At 43.9% G+C, this 24,398-nt stretch overlaps 1 long non-coding RNA gene across 1 annotated transcript in view; it reads right to left on the bottom strand.

The window, feature by feature from the left end:
• LOC116422207 overlaps window positions 1–24,398 on the bottom strand; it is a 143,776-nt gene that overhangs the window by 37,800 nt on the left and 81,578 nt on the right. The window contains exon 2 of the long non-coding RNA XR_004232762.1: window positions 8,756–9,185. This is a non-coding gene — a long non-coding RNA (uncharacterized LOC116422207). The remainder of the gene's footprint in view (window positions 1–8,755; window positions 9,186–24,398) is intronic.

The raw sequence follows: 24,398 nt of genomic DNA, 5'->3' as shown, positions 1-24,398 counted from the left end.
CTAATTAGCAGAGTTTGACGACCACCAGTATTGGGGGAGAGCTCTGTTTAACGACGCGCAAACCCTTCCGAGGAAGAGCAGACTAATTTTATTTTGTAATTAAAATCTGAAAGGGGCCCTATTTGACAGTGAGGGCCAGGAGAGTTTTATCTCTCGGCGAAATAATCATTGGCTTGATAACTCAATTTTCTCAGAAATGTCAGCTGGAGCCTCCAAAAGTTTTAATTTGAGAGAGAGTCAGAGACAGACAGACAGAGACAGGGACAGACCGAGAGTACGACCCAGCCAGGGTGGGCAAGATGTCTTGAACCTTGGAAATAGATTAGGGCTAGGAGTGAAAACTAATTTAACCAGAATAGGATTAAAAAAAAATTTTTTTTTACCCTCCTCTTCTTGAGAGTAAGGATTATTTCATTCTTTATATATATTTTTTTATCCCCAGCACCTAGAACAGTGCTTGGAACTGTAGGTGTTTAATAAATGTCTGTTGATTTATTGGTTTCCCCCCTTCTCCCCCAATCTCATTCCCCAGCACAGAAACCGAAAATCACTAGTAACCTAGTTCAGGACGACTGACAGAAACACACAGAACCCTGTTTTTTTTCCCCCCCCCCAAGAAGAAGAAAAAGAACAAGAACAATACTGGTATTCAGACCAGGCCCGGGGCTATTTGGGTGAGTAGCGTTGGTTCAAATCTTTCTCCTTAATATATGAGAATTGAAAATTTACCACCCCGAAAAACACACAGGCCTGACTGGCTTTCCTTTCTAAAGCTGATTTGTACTGCTAGGTTTGGGGTTGTTGTCTGTGTATGTTTTAAAATCACAACAAAAAGGCGCACTCCCATTTGGGATGTTCTGAAGTCTTGCAGCAAGGTCACGAAATTGAGACAGGCTGGGACTCTGAATATATCAAAGCAATATAGATGAGTAAATGTCATAGCACAATCAAGTATCATTCCTTCAACACGGAGGCACACACTTCTCCCCCAAACAAATCCTCGGCCGTCCTACGCTAGGACAATACGGAAGGTCCCAGGCAAAGCCGACTCGCGATTTACTTTTCACGAACTTCATTTCCTTCAGCAGAATTCAGATCTGCACTAGCCCCTCAGCAAAAGAATCCAGGTTTCTCCCTAAACCCCTCCCCCGCCCCCATTAATTTTTTTCCTGACTTCTCAGATTTCCGAAGGGGAGAGACAGCAATTTAAACTGACCTGTGAACACCTTTTCACTTCCCTAAAATCCTCCAGGAGAGATGGAGCTAGGACTGTGTATGGCTTCGCCCACTTAAAATTGCTTAATCATCTTTTCCCCCTCCCTCCCGTCTGTTCCTTAAGCATCTAGCTTTTAATTTGCAGAAGTGTCTTAGCCCACAAAACGAACAAATGCTTTCTCAGCCTAGACCCAATTTCACTCAATCATTTCCCTCAAGAGCTCTAAGGACCCTTGAACGCATGCATTCTCGCTCTGCATTCTCCCAGACGCTTTCCTTCCTCCCCCCCCCCCCCTTAATTTTCTCTGAAGAAATAAAAACATTAAAAAAAAAAAAAAAAAAAAAGGATCCGTAATGCCAAAACACAAATATATCGAGGCCCTTTAGCCTGTCGTTTCAGATGGTGGAGACACAAGTAAATTCGAATCTTCTTGTGTGTTGGTGCATCCGAGATCCGAACGTAGAGAGAGGTACCATGGGGGGATATGTCTACTATATCTTGTCTCCAAGCCCTCTGCAGACATTGCACATATTCCCTCTCCATCCACCATCACACTTCAAGCTCCCAATTCCTAATCCTACTCCAGAACCTGCAAGCAGTTTCAATCGAAGGAAGTTTTCCCTACTCAGGCATGATATGATGTCAGAGGAAAAGTGAGTTTGTTTATTATTATTATAAGCGGGGAGTAGCTTTGCTGTCTGGTTTTCTTTTCTTTTTTCTTTTTTATAGCGATTTACCCTGGGGCGGGGTCCAATTGAAAATTTCCATTTTTCTGGAAGGTCTCATCCCTGAGGTTGTTGACTCAGGTCACCACCCCCTATCACCACCCCCACCCCACCCCGGAAGTGGGGGAGACGAAAGGAGAAGCAGAGGATCCCGTATCTCTCCTATCCCGCCCGGAAGCCTTCTTGGAGTGGCCCTCGAGCACCTGTCGGAGTCTATTGCGACCAGACTCCGGGTGGGAAGGACTGTGGATTGTCCGCTGGCTCGAATGAATTGGCGCCCTGGCTTCCCCGAGGGGGCTATCTTTGTTTCTAATTCTCTAGCCCAGGGACTTGTTCCAATAGGGAGGGAGGAGAGCGGAGAAGAGTGAGGAAGGGGACCGAGAGAACTTGGAAGGCAAGAAAGTAGCATTGCTCAGCTCAGGGCTCCTGTGGGCAGCGGTGATAGACCACAGCAGGGAAAGTCAGGCTGGAACTAAGTTCCTAGAGACTGATACTTGATTACCTCTTTCCCCCTCTTTTCTACTTCTTTCCAAGTAGAGTTTTCTATCTCCGGTCTCCCCTTAGCTTTTATAATGCATCAATCACTCTTCTCAAAAACACCTCAAGATGGTTTTTATTTTCTCAATTTCTGCCAGCCACCCTTGTGGAGGGGGTGAAGTCATGTTTAAGATTGGGGAAAGCTGGGGTGGGATTCAGGGAAATACAATGGCCTAGCTTGCTGTACACAGAAGATCTTAGTTTGGGGTTGGAGACCTGAGTACGGTGTAGGAGAAGAGGCAACTCAAAGAATGGGAGAGAAAGACTAAGCTTTCCTTCTTTTAGTGAACAGGGAAGAGGAAAAACCATAATACAGAAGGAGGAAGAAAAAGTCAGGATCAAAGTGTCAGCCTCCCAATCTTTGAACATCTGTCCCAGGACACATTAAACCTGGCTCCATCAAAGACTCTCTTTTCCAGTAGGGTCGTTGATAGTCTCAGACTTCCCCAAGAAATTTTCCATATCCTTTGAGGGATGGAGGATTGGAGAGGAGGAGGAAGAAAGGCTCAAATTGAAATTCTGACCCAGCACCCAGAACTATCCTTTCCTCTTCCTCCCTTCCTCACCTTCAGCACCTCTTCAGAGCAAAGATACTTCTCTACCAGGAGTTTTTCTAGCAAAATAATCCACTAAGGTGTATGTGGGGTATCCTCTGGATTTTGGTCCTGGCTTTCTTTCCCTTCCCCCTCTTCTTCTCTTCCTCAGATTCCTTCTGTTGTCCCCACTGAATCAACCCATCTTCTCAGCTTTTATTTGAAGTTCATTGACATGAAGAATTCTTCCAAAGCTATGGTGATCTTTAATGACAATCTGAAATCCTAATCCACAGATAATCCACAGATAATGTAGGCTCACTAGTGGTCAGTGGAGTAGGCCATTTCAACACTCAGATTGACTGGATTAAAGTTGAGAAAGGCCAATCCATTCTGAGCACTGTGAGCAGTCCAGCTTTTTTGTCCACATGATTTGGAGAAGATCAAGCTGTGGGCATCACTAGTGGCTACACCTTTCCCCTTTTCTCCTTTCTTCCTTCCAACCAAGGTAAGCCTGTTTTTATTTTATTTTTTTAATCAACAAAGATCTCAACATGAACCCCTCATCTGAGGCAATAAACTTGGATAGAGGTTCTCCATTCTAGCTCTAAAAATGACTGGATTTGGGAATTTTTTTTTTGGGGGGGGGAATAGTGTTTTTTTTTTTAAGAAAGAGAAAATAGAAATGATAGTGTGAGACCCTCACTATTCTCCTTGTTCTCTTTCATTTCCATTAAAAACATTCTCAGTCACTATTCCAACCACCAGTCAATATTTAGAAATTGTATAAGACAGTTTTGAGGCTAAGCCCTCAGAGGGATTACAGGTCATAGAGGAAAAAAAATAAAGCATATTTTTCTGTTTGGAAAGGGTATTGGTAAGATTGTTTTTAAGAAATAGTGGTCTATGATAAGATAACAGCTGATGTCTATTCTTTTTTTTTATTATAACTTTTTTATTTACAAGAGATATGCATGGGTAATTTTTCTGATTCCTTTTCTTTTACATTGTTTTTTTTTTTTTTTGCCAGCTTAAAGGAAGCTGTGTGTGTGTGTGTGTGTGTGTGTGTGTGTGTGTGTGTGTGAGAGAGAGAGAGAGACAGACAGACAGACAGACAGACATCAGGGATGAGGCCAGATGGACTGGAGAGAAGGCTGCCTAAATAGTGGAAGCCCATTTCCAAGACCTTTTTGCCATCAAGGTGAAACGGGGCTGGGTCATGGAGAATACTACCTTTAGAGAATTTGAGTGACTGAATGGATCATGAGTTAGGAGAAACAGAAGCTTGAAACTATCTAGTCCCCATTAGCCTCAATAAGAGGTGAGGTGAGTGGAGGAGTATGGGGGGGGGAATGTGGTGGGGAGAAATGAGGGAAGAAAAGTGGGAAGAAGACTTCTGACCTAGTTGGTGTGGTTGGTTGAGTACTTTGAGATCTGGAGAATTAAGAAACATTATTAAACCAACAGTTTTAAATTATTTAATGGGGGAATTCTCTTAGGTACTGAGGATGGACAAACTACTTTCTTCAAGGGGGAAGTTTGAAATGGAAAGAAGATAAAAACTACCCATGTTACAGGGTGGCTGTAAGGAAAACACTGTCAAAATGCAGAAAAAGGGGTGCTCTTTTAAAGCAAAGACACTGAGACCAACAGGTACTTCTGAGAAAGCACTCACTCTGGAAATCTCACCATTCCTGAGTAAATCCACTTTGTCAAGATTCTGGGAGGGATGTGTGTGTGTGTGTGTGTGTGTGTGTGTAGTGGACACGTTTGTCTTCTGGACTGTCTTTGTGTCTGACTTTTTCTGCCCTAGCTCCTTTCCACTAGCCCTTTCCTTTTTTTAATCCTCCCCTCAGGAATAGGAAGCAAATACATTTCTGGATGTCTTTGTCACCTGCTACCTACAGCTTCCAAAAGGTCCACAAACCCTTGAGAGGTCTCTCTGAGAAATATTCTTGATTAGTGAACAATTGGTCCAAGAGACTTTCCAGTCCATTACCAAGTTATACATTTCATTCAGGTTCCCTCTCCTCTTTGTCTCTTTTCTCCCCCTTTTCCCTTCTCTTCTCACCTTTTACCCTCTTTCTCTTCTCTCTTCCCTTCCTCCCTCTTTCATGATTCAAAGCAGCAGAGCAGGAGAATAGGACAGCAATGTACACAGGGATAGAATGGAGCTGCTTGGGGTTGGGGAATGCAGTTAAGCTATCCTTTAGAATAGAATTCTTTGGCGAGGACCCAGCCTCAAACCTAATCAAGGTGTTCAAGCACAGAGGCTAACACCAGATTCCAATTTTGAAACCAGTTTATAAGTTTTCCTTTTTTAAGTGAGAGAATCCAGGAGAGGGGGATTCCATTTAAGATCAACTATCTAAAAATGTATGTACCTTTTTCAATTCCACCCAAACCGGGGTCATAGAAAATGACCAATTTCATTAGGAGGAAGAAGCAAGTTTACTTCTTTTAAAGAAAATGATTTTTTTTTTTGGGGGGAGAGAAATGAAAAGCCTCCACTTCCTCTTATTATAAGTTAAAGAGAAAACCCGGAGACTATTTCTGAATGTACACACCCAAACCAGTGGAAAAGGGAAGCAACACCAACTATAGTAGTCATTATAGACAGTTACCCTTATTAAAAAAAAAAAAAATTGATAACACTAAAAACAACCCAAAAAATCCAAAACAAAGACTGTCACGAAAAAGTCCAGAGGGGTTTTTGAGCATCTACATGGTCTTTCTGAGAGCTGTTACTTGAGTTGTGCCCGAGTTTTTATCCAGGCAGCAGCCAGGTGAGTTGTTTGGGAAAGCTTTTTGCAAAATAATCCCTTTTGGAATTCCCACTCCTTTCCCAGACTGCGTTGTATTAAAACCATAAAGTGAAAGGAAAGTGAACTTTGGCCAAATGAGCGCACCAGAAGAACTAGGGGCGGGTGGGACCTCGGGGGCCCAGGGCTTGAAAAAGTGTTGCCTTTGGCATGGAGTCTCCGAAAGGAAAAGGAAAAGGAGGCTCCAGATCCTCAGCCTTTTTAATTGCCTCCGGAAAACAAGGGGAAGACTATACTGGACGGTGGTGATTCCCCTCGGTCAAAGTGTGTGCCCAAAGGAGTATTCTGAGCCGGGTCACTGGAGGGCCCCCACCCCTGTGGGTCAGTCATCGGTCCTTTCGGTCTCCAAGACGTCGACATTAGAAAGAAAAGCCTTTTCTACAGGTTTTATTACCTCAGCAGAGTATCATTCTCCTTTCCCCCGCTTTTCCTCGAGTTTCTAAACCGCTGATTACTTTCTGTCTTTCACACCTGCCCCCTAATTCCAAACTTTTGGGGTGAAGACAAGGAATCGGGCTCTGCCATTTTGCCTCTTTTTACAAGGACGCGAACATTTCCCTCTTTTTCGACCCTCTTCCCATTTTTTGGAGAGAGGCCTAGGAGGGTGGGGAGAAGCTCCCCAAAGAGTTCCCAGTAAACCGAGAGCAGGTTCCAAGCAAGTCCCTTTCCCACCCCCGCCCCCAGTACCGCGCACTTCCCCCTGTGTCCAAAAGGGGGCGCCCGCGACAAACGCGCTAGGAACGGACAGTTGGAATTGCGAGCCGGAGCCCCAGGAGAGCGGCTCGCTCTCTCGCTCGCAGGGTCGGTCTTTCCAGCTGGAGGGTTCTAGACTTTATGAATAAAGTAAGATTAAAGACGCTTTTGAGGGCAGGGAGGCAAGGGAAAGTCTCTGCCGGCCACCTACGAACACGGCGAACTTTGATGCTTTCTGCTTCCCTCCAAGCCCGAGTGCCCTTGGGGAGCAGGTGGCGCGCCCCGGGTGTGCGTCCGCACCACCCCGCGTTCGAGATCGGAGCTCTCTGACGGCGCTTAGAGAGCCAGGCCCTGGCGGCCCTAGTCCCGGTTTGGCATCCCTTCAGACGGCCCTTCCTTTTGAGTTATTAGAGCCTCAAGTAACCAGCACGCACGCCGCTCGGAGGGTATGCTTGGCACCCCGGGGTCAGGAGCCTGGTTTTCCTGCTGCCTCATTTTGCCAGCATCTCCTCCTCCAAGGCGGTGCAGGGCAGACAGTTCCTACCTCCAGGCTGGAAACCCCCACTTCGTGAGTGCCCGTGCAGAGGAGGGAAGTCACAACGAAATAGAACGGTACCCCCCTTTTCTCTCTCAACTTAAAAAAAAAAACCCACCCCACACACAACCCACCAACCTACCCTTCACCTGTATTTAAATCGCACGTCTTTAATTACAGCAGTTGGGGATGTATGAGGCTGAAATGAAATTAGCAGTCATTACCAGTCCTTTAACTCGGTGGTGCTTTTGATCAGCACGAAATTAGCTTTCGAGTCCTAACAAAGGCGCTATAGCAAGCAGTGGGCTGTAAATAAGACAGCTCGACCTGCCCTCAACACCTTTTCTCTTGTCAATCACAGGCCTATCATTCAGCCCAAGATTAACCTTTATCTACCAAATTCTTAAAGAGAGAGAGAAGAGGGAAAGGGGAGGGGGGGAGGGCTCCTTCCCGTACCACGTCGCTCCCTAGCAGAGCCTAAAATGAGCCCCCTTCGTTAAATTGTATTATAATGAGTTGGTGTCAACATCTGCAATTTCCCAATCATTCCCTCTCCCCCCCACCGCCCCCTATTCTCGCCCCGGCGTATGAGAGAGGTAGAAGAAAGCTCAGGTAGGCAAAACAATCCCCCAGAGGCCCCCCCCCCCCAAAGAAGGGAAATGGCATGTGTTAGTCGGGTTTGGAGAGGCAGTTTTAGGTGGGAACATTGCTGCTTTTAGAAATTTGGGGGAAATGATTGATTCGCTTCCCGGAAGGAAGGAAGGAAGTGGGGTCAGCCCTAGTTGACAGCCACTATCAGTGTGGTACCCAAAGTAAAACGTACGTTCAGGTTACCATTAGGAGGCACCAGAGAGTAAGCCCTTGGTCCCCAGTCTCTAAGGGACAAGAATCCTGTCCACTTTCTGGCTTGGACATATCGCAAGCACTTACTTGCACATTCTTCCAAGTGACATTTTGCCCTCACCCATTTTGGGGGCATTAAGGAAGATTCATTGCTTTCCCCAGCCCTGTATGGCCCATCCTTATCCCCCGATTGAGGAGAAGGGGGGGGGGGGAGGAGGAAGCAGGGCACCAGGTGTGCTTTAAGACTATGTCAGCTTCACAGTTTGGATGCGGCCCGCGCTCCCCTTTTCCACTAATCGCTTCGCGCAGTGGAGACTATGTGGAAAGGCAAGCTGCCAAAACAAACCCAACAAGGGCGGAAGCCCAGATTTCAAAATCGCGGGTTTCTCTTTGGTGCTTCCCGGATCTAGTTTCTCACTTTTATAAGGGAAACGCACATCACTACTAACCACTCCACTAACAGCCCATGACCCTACAAAGCAGATGATTGTGTTCAACAACGAAACTGTTTGGAGGAAAATGACAAGATGCCATTTCAGCTCAACACTTGTTTAAAGATAACGAAATGAGCAAGCAATTGCAGAAGTTAACACTTTCCAGCTTTCGATTTCCCTGGGTGAAATGGTTGTCACACAAGGTGGGTTGCCAGATCTTTGTAAAGGTCAAAAGAAAAAAAAAGAAAAGAAAAGGAGGGAAAAAAGGAGGAGGGGATTAAGGGAGAAAGTGAGGGAGGGAAAGAGGGAGACAGGTGGAAAGGGGGAGGGAGACAAGGAGAGAAGAGAAGGGAGAAGAGAAGAGATGAGAAGAGAAAGCTCGCAGTCAATGTCAAAGTTGGTTTGCAAGCTACTTACATGTCCAAGCCAGATCGGGGTGTTGTCTTCTAGCGGTTTGATTGGCAGGTAAAAAAGCGAAAGGAGGCGAGTGCTCCCCGAGCCTCCTGTCAGTCCCGGCTTGCTTACTTCTCACCGGACAGCTCGAGTTGAAGGAGCTCAGCGGTTCCCCTCTCTGTCCTCCTCCTCCTTCTCTTCCTCCTCCTCCTCCTCCTTCTCCTCTTCCTCCTCCTCCTTCTCTTCCTCCTCCACCTCCACCTCCTCTTCTTCCTCCTCCACCTCCTCTTCCTCCTCCTTCTCTTTTTCCTCCTCTTCTTTTTTCCATCCAGGACACGGTGAATCCAGTTCGGCTTTTCTTCCCCCCAGTGGATCTGTCAGCCTCCTTCCTCCTCCACCCGCCTCGCCTGCCAGAAGCCTCCAAGTCCTAGCCTAGCTTTGCCACCGCGAGCCCCTGCAACAAGAAAGATCGTTTATGGCTTAAAACCCCAAATGGCTGATTTTTTTTTAAAAGAGAGAGAGAGAAAGAGAGGGAGAGAGAGGGGGAGAGAGAGAGAGTGTGTGTGTGTGTGTGTGGAGAGTGAAGAGAGGGTGAGGGAGAGGGAGAGGGGAGAGAGAAGAACGCACCCAGAGAACAACAAAAAAGTCAGTTAGCCCAACAGTGCTCTATCCCCCCACCGTACAGAAGAATAAAAAAAAAAGCTTTATGTTTTTTCAGTGGGTATTCAAAGATAATTTGATGCCATTGTTTCTGCTACAGATGGTTCTTTTAAATACAATAACACGCCTCTTTGTGCGGACTACCCACAATAAAAATCGAAAGCGGTCCCCTGAATAACCATTTTGTTCTCTCTTGTATGAGGCCAACAAAAGACGCCGTGAGGTAATGGGTTCTGTTTATTGAAGCCATAGAATAGGGGTTTGATAAAGATTTTTTTTTTTTTTTTAAAGCAGAAGACCTTGCAAGGTCGAACTGATCTCTTCATATTTTCTTTTCTTTTCTTTCTTTCTTTCTTTCTTTCTTTCTTTCTTTCTTTCTTTTTTTTTATTAAACTATCTGCTCATGGATTATTTTCCCGAGCATCTGCAGGTTTCCTCTTCGATTCCTAATCGGCCTAAACATCTGTTCTATTTAATGGGGCTTTATTTGGGAAGATCTGCATGGGAATCAATAGGAAGGCCACCTTAGTCAAACCTCAGTTTCCTCCAGAGTCTGAAAGGGACAGAGCGGTGAAGGTATTTTCAGCTCCTTCGGTTGGGGGGTGGAGAAGCTCTGAAGTGGAAGGGAGGGGTGGCGACAAGAAGTGACACAGCCATTTTCCCATTCCCCCTTCCCCCCCCAAAAAAAAGTGACTGGAGGGGAAAAAAAGATCATTGTCCACTGTGCTCTCCCCCTGCCCGGTTCCTTGTGCTGTCCACACAGAAAGAAGGAAGCGCTGACTGTAAACACATAGATCGGGATGAGACAGTCACAGGAGATGTGCCCACATCCCTTCTTGTCATCCCCCCCCCCCCATCCCTACTCCCATTCCCCACTGACTAGACACTAGATAGACATGCTCGCTTGCGCTCCTGAAGAGCTCCGTTTTTCCCATCTCCCCTACTGGACTCAAGCACCTTGACCAGGAAGGGTAGTGGATCTGGAGAGAGGGGTGGGGAATAGGGCTGTGCAACCCACAAGTTGACGTCCCAGAAACCCAGCGCCCTCGGGGAATGCTGGTGGACCTATAAAGACTCGTTGCTCCTACTCTGACGATTTGGGTTCTTTGCACGCCTCCATGGTCTCTGATCATCTATTTAGCTTGTTAGTGCCACCTCCATGCCAATTCGAGGCCCCCATTTCTTCCCATCCCCCGCAGGGCCCTCGTATTGGCCCCACCTGGGTGGGCCTGCAGCTGCCTCCAAGTTCGGCTGCATTAAAATGGAGCCTCTGCCTGTCACCGGGGCCCTAAATTCGGATGCGGGTGAGATCTGTATCCCCTTCGACGACCTTCACGTCTGGCTCCCAGTATCCTCCTCCACCCCCTCAACGAGGGAGGAGACAAAGAGGACTCTCAGGGAAGTTGTTAGAGGCTGACTGTGTTTGTCTAGCTTTCCATAGGAATGGATGGCACGGATCCCGGCCTGTCTGGAGCCAGGTTTGACTTCTGCCCCTTGGGCTCTCCAAAAGGGGGGCTCACCTGGAGCCAGCAGATGCTCCAGGGTAATGGCTTTATTCTTAAAAACACCAAGTCCTTAAACACCCCTCTCCCTACCTCTGCGTCTCTGCTTTTCTGTCTGTCTCTTTCCCTTCTATTTGTCTCCTGCCTCTATTTTTCTCTTCTGTCTTTTTTTTTTTTTAATTCTCTCCTCTCCTGTTTTTCTTTTTCCACATCAGACTCTTCCTCTCCTCCACCTCCTTCTCTTCGACTCTCTATCACTCTGTGGTTCTGCTTGTTTCCATCTCCAGCCTCTTCTCTGCCTCTGTTTCTCTGTGTCATCATCTCTCTCTCCCCCTCCCCCTTGCATCCATCTCTCAGTCCCTTTCTAACCTTCCTCTCACTCTTCTACAAAATGAAAGACATGCAGACCAAGCCTATCTTCGCTTCCACTTTTCCTTTTCAAAACGCATTCATCATTGGTTCACAACTTGTCTGAAGTCATCTAATAATCTGAAGTATTATTTACACACCAATTAAGAATTTTGGTCGGAAACTCCAAAGACAAAGATAAACAAGACGTAAAACTAAACGTATTTTCACTTTTTGAGGTGGGTTCTTCAAGACCCCATTTTTGCATTACAGAATAAACATCTGGAATACCTCTTTGCAGAGTCGGAAAACTGGGCACAAACCGCACCCCGATTTTCGAGCAACTCCCAGGCTCTTCATGAGAGCTCCCCCCCAAAGGCAGAAGGTGTAAGGAGTAGCTCCCTCTGGCCTAGGGGGAGATTTCAGACAGCCCTTCTCCGGCTAAGTCAGGACTTGGTGGAGGGCAGCTACGTTCAGAAGGCACAGGGACCGGAAGGATGACTCTGCAGGACCACGGGTGGCCATCCATATTCACAGGTCAAGCTCTCTTGTTATGGCGGCAGTTCTTTCCCCACATTTTAAGTCAGGGATGGTGTGGGGCAAAAGTAAAGGAGTACATCTCTAAACTTTGCAACCACAACAGACGGCCCCTGGTGGGGTCAGAGAGCTAGTTGGTTTCAACCATCTAGGAGAATTGACTTTATTCAATACAAGAAGTCACAAAGAACATCCGATTTGGACAAAAATGGGTCCTCCCCCTTCTCACGACCCTGGCTTCCATTTATGTCCACACAAGGACAAAAATGTCTTGTTTTAGGTTGTGCCAGAGCCTCTCTGGGTTTAGGGATAGATCCTACATCCCATGTAGATTCCATGAGGTCAAACACATGGGATCCACCTTGTTCCGCTTGAATAATTCATCCTTCCATCCATCCATCCATCCATCCCTTCGTAAAGGCAACTGAGTCTGGGCCTTGCGGGTGCCTTGAGCCATCAAGGAAAGGACAAAAATAAGAAAGTTCCTGACCAAGAAATATTTGGGCACCGTGGATAAATGAAAATCGAGCCTCCTCTCTTTAGAAGAAGGTGGGAGAAACTGAATTCGCCCGGTTCTGTGACTGCTCCAGATAGGAAGTGAGGCAGGGCTGCCTTTGAAAAGTATCCAGGTCTGTGCACTTGAAAGGACCAGGGCCAGATCCCTGGGTCTGGGCCCCAGCCTCAGTTTCTCGGGAGCCAGGAGGAAAGCGAAATTGGACAGTGCCAAGTGCTGAGGTAGAAGTGAATTCCTAAACGGGGAACTGTCCCTCCTAGACTATCCACTAGATCAAAACGTTCGTTGCCTGAGGAGAAATAGGAAGTCCTTACAAACTGACAGCAGGGTGAAGGGCTGACTTTGAGTCTAAAGACAAGAATCTAAAACTCTTTCCGTTCTCCTCTCCCCACAGTCCATCTAAACTCTTCCCCACTCCCCTCTCCCCACAGCCCATCCAAACTCTTCCCCACAGCCCATCCAAATGGTTTGGGGAGCTCGCGATCATCAGGATCCCATTTTAAAGGGGTTTCTCTCTGACTTTTGTGCTCCAAAGTCGGTGACTTCCCGGCCTCTCTTAATTTGTCTCTGCCAGTTAGGATCATTCCCCTGCCTTGGTTAACAGGCTGAATATAGTTTGCCCAGAAAGTTTGAACAAATGAAAACATTTAAACAGACAGGTATAAGCATCCACTGAGGGTACATGAAGGAATCCCAGGAACTGATTCTGGCCTTGGGTAGATTCCTTATAAGGACTAAAACAGCTTTTGGAGCAAATGAGATATGGGATGTAAGGTGCTATTTGAACATTAGCTGCTACTATCATTACATGATGTCCTCCTCTCTGGGCTTTTGCTTGGAAATCAATCATCAAAATTCAGTGCCCTGCAGGGGTGTGTGTGTGGAGGGGGTGAGGGAAGGGCAGCTCAGTCGGAGAATAGTATTTGGGATCAGAGGTCTTGAGTTCAAATCCCAGCTCTTCCACTCATTACCAGTGTGACTGGGGAGATCATTACTTCATTTAGGCCTCATCCTCACCTGTAGCTCAGTAGCAGTCCTGTTTTGAATTTAGCCTGGGAAAGCAGTATTACAGCAAAGGAGTAGAGCTTCATGGGGTGGACAAGACTGGACCAGAATATACCTCAACCTGGGAATCCAAGAATATGTGTATATTTGTGTGTATTTACCTTGTATATTTGTGTGTATATTGCCTTGATGAAGGCTATGCTAGAATTCACTTTCTTCATCACAAAGCATTAAAAAGCCAAAAGACTTTAGCCAAAAGAATGGGGGACTTGGAATTAGTAGAGGGCTAAATTCCAGTACAGCCTGCTACTTATGCAATTATGATTTAAATCATCATCTCTGAGCTTCATTTTAATGATCTGTAAAATGGGCATTTTAATTCTTTTACTACCTACTATCTCCCAGGGCTAATGAGGCAGTATTTGGAAAGGGTTCATAAATGTCTACTATTATGACTAGAGCCCACCATTCCTGTTTGTTTATCCCCTCTCCCTTGGGAGAGATAGGCTGTTGAATGAAAGGTTTAAAAGAAGGGGAGAGAGGGCTTTACTTGATTTACAAATGTCCCTTTTGATTTAAGCTGGCAGCTAGAAGCCAGGCAGGGTAATTCAGGGGGTTAGGAGGGATTGAAGGATTTCATTCTTGTTTAGAGTACCTTAACTTAACTGAAGAGATTTCTTCTTGTACTATGTGGCCACTTCCTTCAAGGCTCCTTCCTCTGGTCCACAACTTTCTGTCTCTGCTTCCCACTCCCACTCCACACCCATCTTCCATCTGTCTCCTGGTTTCAAGTCATTAATCAGTGTTTCTATGTCTAGGATTATCTGAGCTTGAATTTAATTTACCCCCCCTAGATATTTCCTGAGTGACTTTAGGTAAGCCTTGTATCTCTGGGCCACAGTTTATTCTCTGGCAAAGTGGGAGGGTGGAGAGCTCCACAATTTCTAAGTCTCCTTCAGTTCTGAATACCTAATGACAGCATTAGGAGGTCACTACATGGCAAAATAAACACTGGGTCTGGAATCAGGAAGATCTGAATTCAAATTTGACTTTGGATACCTATTAAGCTTTTTGATCCTAGTCAAACCATTTAACCTCTATTTGCCTCAGTCTCCACATCTATAAAATAGGGATGATAATAAGCACATACCTCCCAGGGTTGCTGTGAAGATCAAATGAGAAAAGAATTATAAAGTATTTAGCACTGTGCTTGGCACATAGTATAAATGTTAGCTATAATTATTAGTATCTTGTTTGTCAGGGAAGAATATGAATTAGGTAAAATCAAACTATTCATAATTAGAGGCTGTTGTACCTTGCCCTCAAGACTTTTTCCTGAGTTGGCAGGTGCTTCTATTCTATATGTGATCCTGAAGAAGGGAGGGAGAAGATGTCTGACTTAGGCTTCCCTGAAATTTTCCTCACAGTCCAAGTAGTTTTTTTTTTTTTTTTTTTAAGCACCAAAGAAGTCCAGGAGACTTGGCAGTTAAAGTGGGGCAACATTTCTGGAAAGTGGGGGTAAAGAATAGATAACTCTGAAGAAATAGGCCTGAGAAAGGGTTTCAAAGGCACATTGGAAAAAAAAATCAGGGTTGATTGGATTGGGACATCTACTTGGCCTCTACAGACCAGGAGAAGCAAGAGATAATTTGAGTGTCCTGGGGAACTCCAAAAGGAAAAACCTAAGGGAATTGTCCACAGATATGTTGGAATCACAGAATATTTTTTCTGAAGAAAAAAGCACTCTCTTTTACCCCTATTCTCTAGATACGAGTCACATTAGCTAATAATTCATTATCCTTCCTTTCTCCTCTTCTACCTGGCCCTTGTCTTCTTGAAACATGACATTTCCCATTTCTACTCTGCTTTCTAATATTGGAACCTGTTCCACACACCCAAATAGGAAAGAGATGAAAGCAGGGTGTGCCTTTAGAAGGGAGCTAGGGAGGGGGAAGAAAGAACCATGGAATTGGTTTCCCTTGCTTTTACTCTGGGATATTTACCTCCCATTCCTTCTCCAAGTTTGTCTGGCACAAATCATGGGATAAATCAAATACTTTTGGGAGAGAGAGCAAGTGGTACTTAAGGAACAAAAAGTGCTTCATATGATGGCTGGATTGATTCTTCAAAATAACTAGGTAAAGTAGGTAATGTAGGTATTTCCTTATTATAGATGGAAAACGTGAGTCAGCCAAATAACAAATTCAGGTGACAAGGTCAGCATCCAAGGTTGAACCACTCTCTCTCCTGACTCCAGGCCCAGCAGGCTTTCTCCAGCTAAATCCAACTTCTGGGCACCATATGTAACTTCAATAAATTTAATTCACACAGCATTTTTTAAACACCTATGATGTGAAAGATATGGAGCTAGATGATAGGACTATAAAGATAAAAAGACAACCCCATCCTTGCATTCAAAGAATTTACAATTTACTGGACATATTGTCTCCTCTAACCTCCCAACCCCAAAGAAATCATATATATATATATACAGTATATGATATATGAAACAACAACAGGGATCCCAAAACATATTTGAGAATTCTATCAATAAGTTGTATTGAGGAGGAAAGGCAGAACTATGGTCCATAATCATACAACACTGACCCATAAGAAGTTAAGAACATTTTAAATAGATGTCACATATCAAATATCAGCAACCTCCATGCTATCTGGTATGGCATATTTTCAAATGTATAATTATATACAGTGGGTAGATATTTATACATGTTACATGTTCACGTGGTGTATATACACAAATGTACACAGATATGCAATGCACACATTCATGGATACAGATATATGTATATATGTGCACATAGCCTTAAAAGAAATGAAACTTTAGACACACTTGCATATACATACATGTATGTATGTGCATATAGCTATATATGTGAAATGAAACTCTTAGGAGAACAAAACAAAGTATATATCATCCTGCCTGTTACTGTACTCATCCTAAACTTTCAGCAAGTCTACAAAAGCTGAGTTTGCATCCCATTTCTCTTTCTCAATTAAAAAAAAAATCAGTCATTTTATTCATTTGCACAATAGCTTGAAGGACATTTAATATTAAATCATAGTGGCTGGAGAATTACTCATGTTCTGACTTTTTATCTGGATTCCATCAAAAGAGATGAAAATATGATAACTCAATAATAAAATGAGAGTTTATATTTATTATAGGGAGACTTTCAAGTTTATAAACTGCTTTATATAAATTATTTCATTTGATCTTCTCAACAACCTTATGAGGTGCCTACTATTCCTATTACCATTTTCTAGATCGAGAGACTAGGTTTTGGAGATGTTAAATAGTTCTGTCAGTGGCAACGGTATCTGAGATAGGATTGCCACCCAGATATTCATGCCTCCTAGTCCAGTACAATGTGCCATCCTTGGCCACTCACTGGCCTGTGCCTGTCTGTATTTGTACCTTCTTCATGAGCTTAGGGTTAGTATAAATTCAGTCTGGGGTAGTAATTGGCCATTGAATAGGTCACTCAAAATATATCTGCCTGTGGGGACTTCCTCATTGCTGACCTGGACACTTGAAAATGCATGATTTGAGAAAGAGAGATAGAGAGAGGCACAGGGAAAAGGAGAGGGAGAGGGAGAAAGAGAAGGAGAAGGAGAGGGAGAAAGAGAGGGAAGAGAGAGAGAGAGAGAGAGAGAGAGAGAGAGAGAGAGAGAGAATGTTTGTGTGTGTGTATATGTGTGTAGAGTGGGCAAAGGGCTTGGGAAGTCTTTCTGGAATATTTAGAGGTCCTGAGAAAATGAATTCCAAGGTTAGATGGTCTTGCAGGGTTGCTGAGAAGTGGATATAAAGTTGATCAAATACAGTAGAGTCTGAGAGAGGGGTGAACTTATTAATTTTGATTGAGTTTAACAAGAAAAAAAAAAAAACTATTGAACCAAAGAAACCAACTGCTGGGGAAAAAAATCCATTTATTCTCCTTGTCCACTCCTTTGATTTCCCCTTTTAAAAAAGTTATACCTGCCTCACTTCACCATCCCCATCTTTCCCTGCTTTTGTTCTTTCAGCCTTTGAAGATTCCGTTCACTAGGGCAGGGATAATAATAATAATAATAACAATAACCTAAATGCTTGATCCAAGGTTCAATATCATCTTTCTGTTGGTTCTAAGTGACTAGGCTTTGCCCAAGTGGATCCAGTTCAATTCAATAAGCATTTAATAAGTACTATTATGTGCTATGTGGCAGGAGTGAATGCCTTCTCCTGAGGCAAATATGTCCAACTCAATAAATAATCTATGAAGAGTAATATACAGAGTTGCTTTTGTTGTTGTTGTTTTGTTGTTTGTTTTTTGGCAGGAGGAATCATTAACCAAAATTCCCTCATTTGTTGACTACAGGCTTTGGGAACCAGGTGAAATAGGTTATAGAAAGGAGCATTCCTTCCTTCTCTTTCCGGGTATATTTCCCCAAGTCAGATCTGTCTTTGATGGAGACGTGCAGGGTCTTACAATTATAGTGGGCCGGGATTGGGTTAAGGCAGTGGGAAGAAGCAGGACTTTGCCAGCTACCAAAGAGGAGCTTTGAGATTTAAAACTTCCCTAAACTTTAAAGCACGAGGCACCTGGGGAGCAGGCAGCAAGGAGTTTAGGGATCAGCTAGACCTTGTCAGCTAATGATTTTGTTGGATGCTTCCCCCTCGCTTTGGAGCGGAAGAGAGATTCCCATACATTTGGAGTCCAAATATCCAAAGGGTGCAGGCCAACGGCACATCCAGCTACATCGTCCAAAAACCCCAGGCTCAGAAATCCAGAAGGGAGGGAGGAAAGCACAACCCCGACAGTACACACGTGATTACTAATTAACCTCATTAATGACTGCAAATCCATGAAAATCTGTATTTTTATTTTCACTGAAAGTCAATTAAAAACATTTTGCCTCCTATTACCTACCTTCCTTGCTACCTCCCCCCCACCCCTTAATCACCTCCATCAGGACTGCCCTCTCAGAGGTCAGTAGAAATTACTTTAAGACATTCAAATAAAAGTATTGTTATTTTAATAGGCACTGTGGATAGTTTAATTTGTATCTTGTATTAAATTAAACATATGGTGAACAGGGTATAATAGATTTTCTATAATTTAGCTGCCAACGTGGCTACGGCAGCCAGTTCCTCTCCCCAACAGCCTTGTCAGTGGTTTGTTTACTAGCTTATTTGAATTAAAATAAAGCTTCGCTTCTGCTGACTGCACATCATTATCTATGAGACCATAATCCTGTGAGCAAATCCCATATCTTCCAGAACTGGCTCTTTTGTTTGGGATCACCGAGAGCTTAGCCTATGACAAAGAAGAATAAGGCATCCCTCTCATCCTCATAATTAAGTGTGGGGAGTAATTTAGAAACAAACCCAGAAAGATGTACAATTTAGAGTTATATTTCTATACAGAATGGAGGAGAAACAGGATAGGCCAGGCACCTGATTGTGAGCGGGATGTTGTAGCCATATGACAGGCACCCATCCAGTGGAGGAAAAAGGACAAATGTGAAGCAGCAGTTAATAAAGGACGGCCTCATTTTTGCACCAACGGGGCAGCCATTCTGGCTGAGGGAGCTAAAGGCAAGTTAGGGAGGAGGCAGGGGTGGGGTGTCAATCAGGGGAAATGGAAGACTGAGTTCCCTTCTTTTCTGGGGAGCCCACACTATGTTCTCCCATTATTCTAGCTGGATTCACAATTAATAGTTATTGTGTTGCTCATATAGGAGATCTGTAATTGTGAGCATAGTAGTTAAAATGCTGAATAAGAATAACAAAACAGGGTGGGTTTTTTTTTTCTTTATGGAAAAATACAACTCTTGTTGGAAATTGTTAGCATTTTCCATCCAGGATGCATGAAACTATGATTCACAGCAAAGAGAAAAAGAATGAATAATTTAACTGGCCATTTCCAACTGTACCCCCCGACTTGTTTTAACTCCTCTCCCCGCCCCTCCCCTTCTCGCTGTGATACGAAGAACATTTCTCAGTTTAAATATAAGTTGCAGAATTTCAAGACCAGGTCATACAGAGAACCAGCCTCCCCTGCCTTGCCGCCCACAGACAAATTGGTGCTGCTTGTTTGGAAGAAGAGGGGCAAGACGGGTTGATTTATCAAAGTCTTCCACAGGAATTGTCACAGATGGGAATTCTGAGGACCTCTGGGAGACTAAAGCAGACCCTGGTGAATTTGTAAGCAGGTCCTTAGAGTTTAAAAACATTTAGGCAAAGTGACAGTTCAGAACATCTGTTAGCCTTCTGTCTGAGCGTAAACTCGATGTCATGGAGTGCACAGCTGTAGGCATTTTGTGTGTCTTTGCCAACATCTGTCACAGCAGTACAGTAATATAGGTAATTATCCACACCTTCTATAAACTGTTTGCTATTTTAATTTTTTGAAAGAGTAAAATTAGCGTTATAGTCCTGGGCAAAAATAATTGAGATAAATATAATCTTTTTTCCCCTCCCAAAGATGAATGAATGACTGATGTGATCACTCTGAAAAGAGCATACATTTAGAAAAATTTCTCCTGCCAATATGGGCCTTAGACCAATTTTTAAAAGGTAAAAAAAAAAAAAAAAATTGTAAGTGATCTCTCTGTAGGAAAAAACATCAGAGATTCATTTTTCAGAAGCAAAAGTAAAATGAAAGGAAAGGAAGAAAGAGGCCAAATGGTCTGCCACATAAAGCAAATGAAGATGGTATATTCTGTGATTTAAAAAAAAAAAGATAGTGTGTATTACTGCTCTACAGCCTGGCGCCAACTGGTTCCCTCTTCAGAGGGACCCAATAGTCATTTGATAATCGCTACTGGTCGGTCGCACTATCTATTGATGGAAGAGCAAGGGTCACCTCCCACCCTACTCCAACCACATATAATTTAATATGGCAAATATTGGTCTCTCTCGCCCCCGAGTAATTTACCATTGGAAGATGTGTCACAAAGGGTTAATTTAAGATTCTATCAATGTCTCTTGGATCCTGGGCTAGAGACCCATATACCCCAGATGAGATTTCTGGAGGGGGTAGACAGTTTGTGGGATACCTGGTGGCCTGGGACTATTCCATGGCTGTCCCTGAGCTTAATCTATGAAGAACCTGAGCCAACGAAGACCCTGTTTTCCAAAGCCACCTGCGTATATGTATGAGTATGTGTGTGTGTGTATATATGTGTTCATATGTGAATATGTGTATAGGGCTGGGTATGTCTGTTGAGGACGATTCAAAGAGAATTCCTTTCAATAACCCCTCTGAGTGGAAAAAGATTGACTCTCGAAAGGGAAAATAAGCAGCCGTTGGGGGGTAGTTTCAACATCTAAACATGGGATGCCATCTTAACCAATTCATTACACACTCCTTTTGTTTCCATAACAAAAGGGAGGCAACTTGTGCTAGAAATTCTGATTCCGGTATGATCCTGCCAAGACTTTAAGGTGAAACCTTTAAAAAGTGCTGTCAACTCTGCCTCCAGCTGGTAAGAATGGTGGGGCCCGGAGGTCCCAAGTACAGTTTGGAGGAGGTCAGGCCCTCGCCAAAGGCCCTGCACGGCCTTAGCTTCTGTAGTAAGGGCGGCTTCAGAAAATAATGATTCTGGGCAGGGGGGAAGGATGCTGGCCAGCTCTTTTACACAATCAGATTTCCTAGATGTGGCATTTAATCAGACAAGGTAAGCAGTTGAGTGGTTCTCTGTTTGGTGAACTCTATTGATGCTACAAAATGGAGCTTAGAGCTTTAAAGAAACCCTGGAGGGGTTGGGAAAATATTTTTAGAAGGCAATGTTGAAAGGTATGACAGGAAGGATCATGGCGTGTACCAGCACACACCGCCACTGGCAAGAAGGTTAGGAGTCATAGGCGTTGGCCTGTAAGGTCACAAGGTCCACTCGTCAAAGGCTCGGCGTCCAGAAGGGGATTCCAACTTAAGGCCAAGGGCCGGGAGGGGCGAACCTTTGGAGGGGAGGAGGTGAGAGGCATAAGAAAGGGAGAAGGAAGGAGTAGGACCTAGACATAAAAGAGACAGACAGCCTGGCCCCCAAAGAAATACTAAAGGTAGGAATGAAAGGAGATGATGACTAAAAGAGAAGAAAAAAAGAGAGAGAGAGAGATACTGACAGAGAGCATGGCTGGGGGTAGAGAAAAGAAGGGTAGAAGAGGATGCTGAGGGGTGAATGGGATCTTAGCAGCCAAGGGAAAACCAAGGGACTTGAATAGGAAAGTGGATGTTAAGGCCTTAGAAGCAGGAGGATAAAACAGTAAGAATTAAGACCTAGAAAGGAAGATTAAAAACAAAAAAATCAAAGAACAATATAGCCTGTCCAGTTTAAAGTGGGTGAGTCTAAGATCCTTTCCAACTTGAATTCCTTTACTAGCAGTTAGGGGAAAAAAGGAGCAGTTTACGTGATTTGAGGATGATTAAAAAAAAGGTAAAAATAATGAATTCCCCAAAATACCTTTGAAAAAAACAATCTCCCTTTAGTGCTGAGCCTGGGTCCTTTAATTGTCTCTACTATTAGTATTCTGGGGCTGGAAACCCAAGCAAAGGGATCATTTTAAAATAAGGTTATCAGTGGCATTATTTTTGAACTTAAAATAGGAGAGAGAGAACCCAGAAAACAGTGGGAATAAAATATTCCACACGGCTGTGGTGGCTCCTGTGAAAACACACGTATCTTCCTATTAAGCAGAGTGAACAGATTGACAACTCACTGTTTCTGGAAAGATGGGAGAGCAGGGGGATATTTCCAGGATGTTTCTGTCCATCCGGCCACGCTTTCTCGGCACCCTTGGTCCTAGAGTCACAGTATCTTCCTTTGGCATTATACATTACACTTTTCACTCTGAAGCTTTATTTGATTTTAGTCAGGGCCAGTACTGACTCTGAAGCTCTTCCATACTGTGTCACACGGGGCCTCTCTTCACCAAGGGTCTCTGCCCCTGTCAAAACCTGTCCTATTCCAACAGCTATTTGGAAAGCATCAGATACATTAATTTACACTCAGGTGCTAATGACTGACATCTCTTAATAGGGAATGTTCCTCCCTCAAAGGGAGAGGACCTTTCCTGGTAGGATGTCAAAAGCTAGTGATAAGGCTAGAAAGGATTTGGGAAGAGAGAACATTTTCTATTATATTATATAGATGGTAAATGTAGCCCAGTCTTACCAAAAGTATGCTATCGTCTGGATGAGCAGCAGGGACTCCAATTTTAGAATAAGTTGGAGGCTGAGAATTCTAGGGATTTGCAAAAGTCTTTGGGGTTCAGGAAATAGAAGGACAAACACGAGTTTTATTGTTTGTTATGATCCAGACCTGTGATTTCATTAGAGTGGGCAATTTCAGGGGGGGGAGAGGGGAATCCCTCTCCACTTTCATCCTCCCCCCCATCCCAAGGAGGTCAGAGTGTTACTTAAGAATTTTGGAGATTTGTCTCAGAGCAAAAAGAGATTTAGTGACTTGTCCATCCAAGTTTGCCCAAGTTAGAAAAAGAAGGACCCCTTTCAGTTGATTGGGAGAGGATGCTCAGGGAAGAATTGCCATTGGAGGTGGCTCCCTGTTGAGCTTTGGTGAAAGCTCAATATTCTAAAGGTGAAATGAGATCTAAGATTTTAATTTTGCAAGTAACCCAGCCTCTCGATTATTGAGGAAAATTCAGAATTGGCTGCAGTTGTATCATTTGGAAATTAGAAAGTATTTATAACATCCAGTAGGTTTGTTTTATAATATCTGCATCCACACATGTATATAATTATATGCATGTAGCTATCTCTTCAGCTGTTCCCTAAGGGAGCAAGAGAGGGCAGCTAGGTGGTGCAGTGGATAGCAGCCTTGAAATCAGGAGGACCTAAGTTCAAATCTAGTCTCAGATGCTTACTGTGTCACCCTGGACAAGCTACTTTACCTTATTTACCTCAATTTCCTCATTTGTAAAATGAGCTGAAAAAGAAAAGGGCAAAACGCTCCAATATCTTTATCAAGAAAATCCTAAATGGAAACAATTGGACATGACTGAAATGACTCAACTCAACTCAAGAAGGAAGACACTTCCTTAAATCCAATTCGTGAACCAGTGGCATAATTGATCCTTTTCAAAATTGAAGGTCAAAGGGCCACTAGGTGGTACAGTGGAAGAGCCCTAAAGTCAGGAGGATCTGAGTTCAAATTGCCACTCAGACACTTAACACTTGCTAGCTGTGTGGCCCTGGGCAAGTCGCTTAACCTCAATTGCCTCAGCAATAAAATAAAATAAAAATTGAAGGTCACACAACAGGAAGAAGAGGGGAAGGAGGAGGCAGTGAGAAAATGACACAGTCACTGACCTGATATGTGTATGACCTGGAAATTCATTTCTTTTCCCTGGACCTCAGGTTCCTCATCTGGGAAATGAAGGGTACAGCCCAGATGATCTACAACATCCCCTCTTACTCTAAATCTAGGATGCTAGGACTATAAGTACCAGTTTCCATTTTAGCCCATGACAATAAGGTTACAATGCTGTCTTTTCTTACAGCTTCTCCCAAAACAAGTTCTAGATCCAAATGCCCTCAAATCCTTTTCCAAAGGAAATCGTAGAGAACAACTCATACGTAGAGTGATTTCCTAAGGGCTTTTTTTTGGCCAAGCGTGGTGGATATTTTAAAGCTCATGATCCCTGTTTGACAGATGAATAAACTGAGGCTCAGAGAGGGGACTGACTTCCTCACACATAAAACCAGCAAATATTAGAGCTAGCATCCAAGTCCAAGCCTTTCCCGCCTCAAGGTCTACTGCTCTTCCTCCTCTACCAAGATGCAGAGGACTAAAATCTTTTGTCATTTGGTGTGTGGATTGCAGTCACCAGGCTTAACTAAAGACAGATCAATTTTTCCAATGGTGTTCAAGGGATCTTGGTCATTTCTGCCCCTAGCCTGCAGCCCTTTAAGCCGGGAAGCAGTAAGAAGCATTGCTTATCAAGGCATCCATTTGAACACTTTCGAGGGGTTTATAAGAGATATTTCTATCACAGACAGACAGGATTTAGAACCACCATCTTCACGTATCAGGGTTAACCTTCAACATCCATTACCAGCAAGTGACATCATTAGAAAAAGAA

The sequence above is a fragment of the Sarcophilus harrisii genome, chromosome 3 (genome assembly GCF_902635505.1).
Source record: "Sarcophilus harrisii chromosome 3, mSarHar1.11, whole genome shotgun sequence".
NCBI lineage: Eukaryota > Metazoa > Chordata > Mammalia > Dasyuromorphia > Dasyuridae > Sarcophilus > Sarcophilus harrisii.
This window is presented reverse-complemented; position numbering and strand designations above follow the sequence as displayed.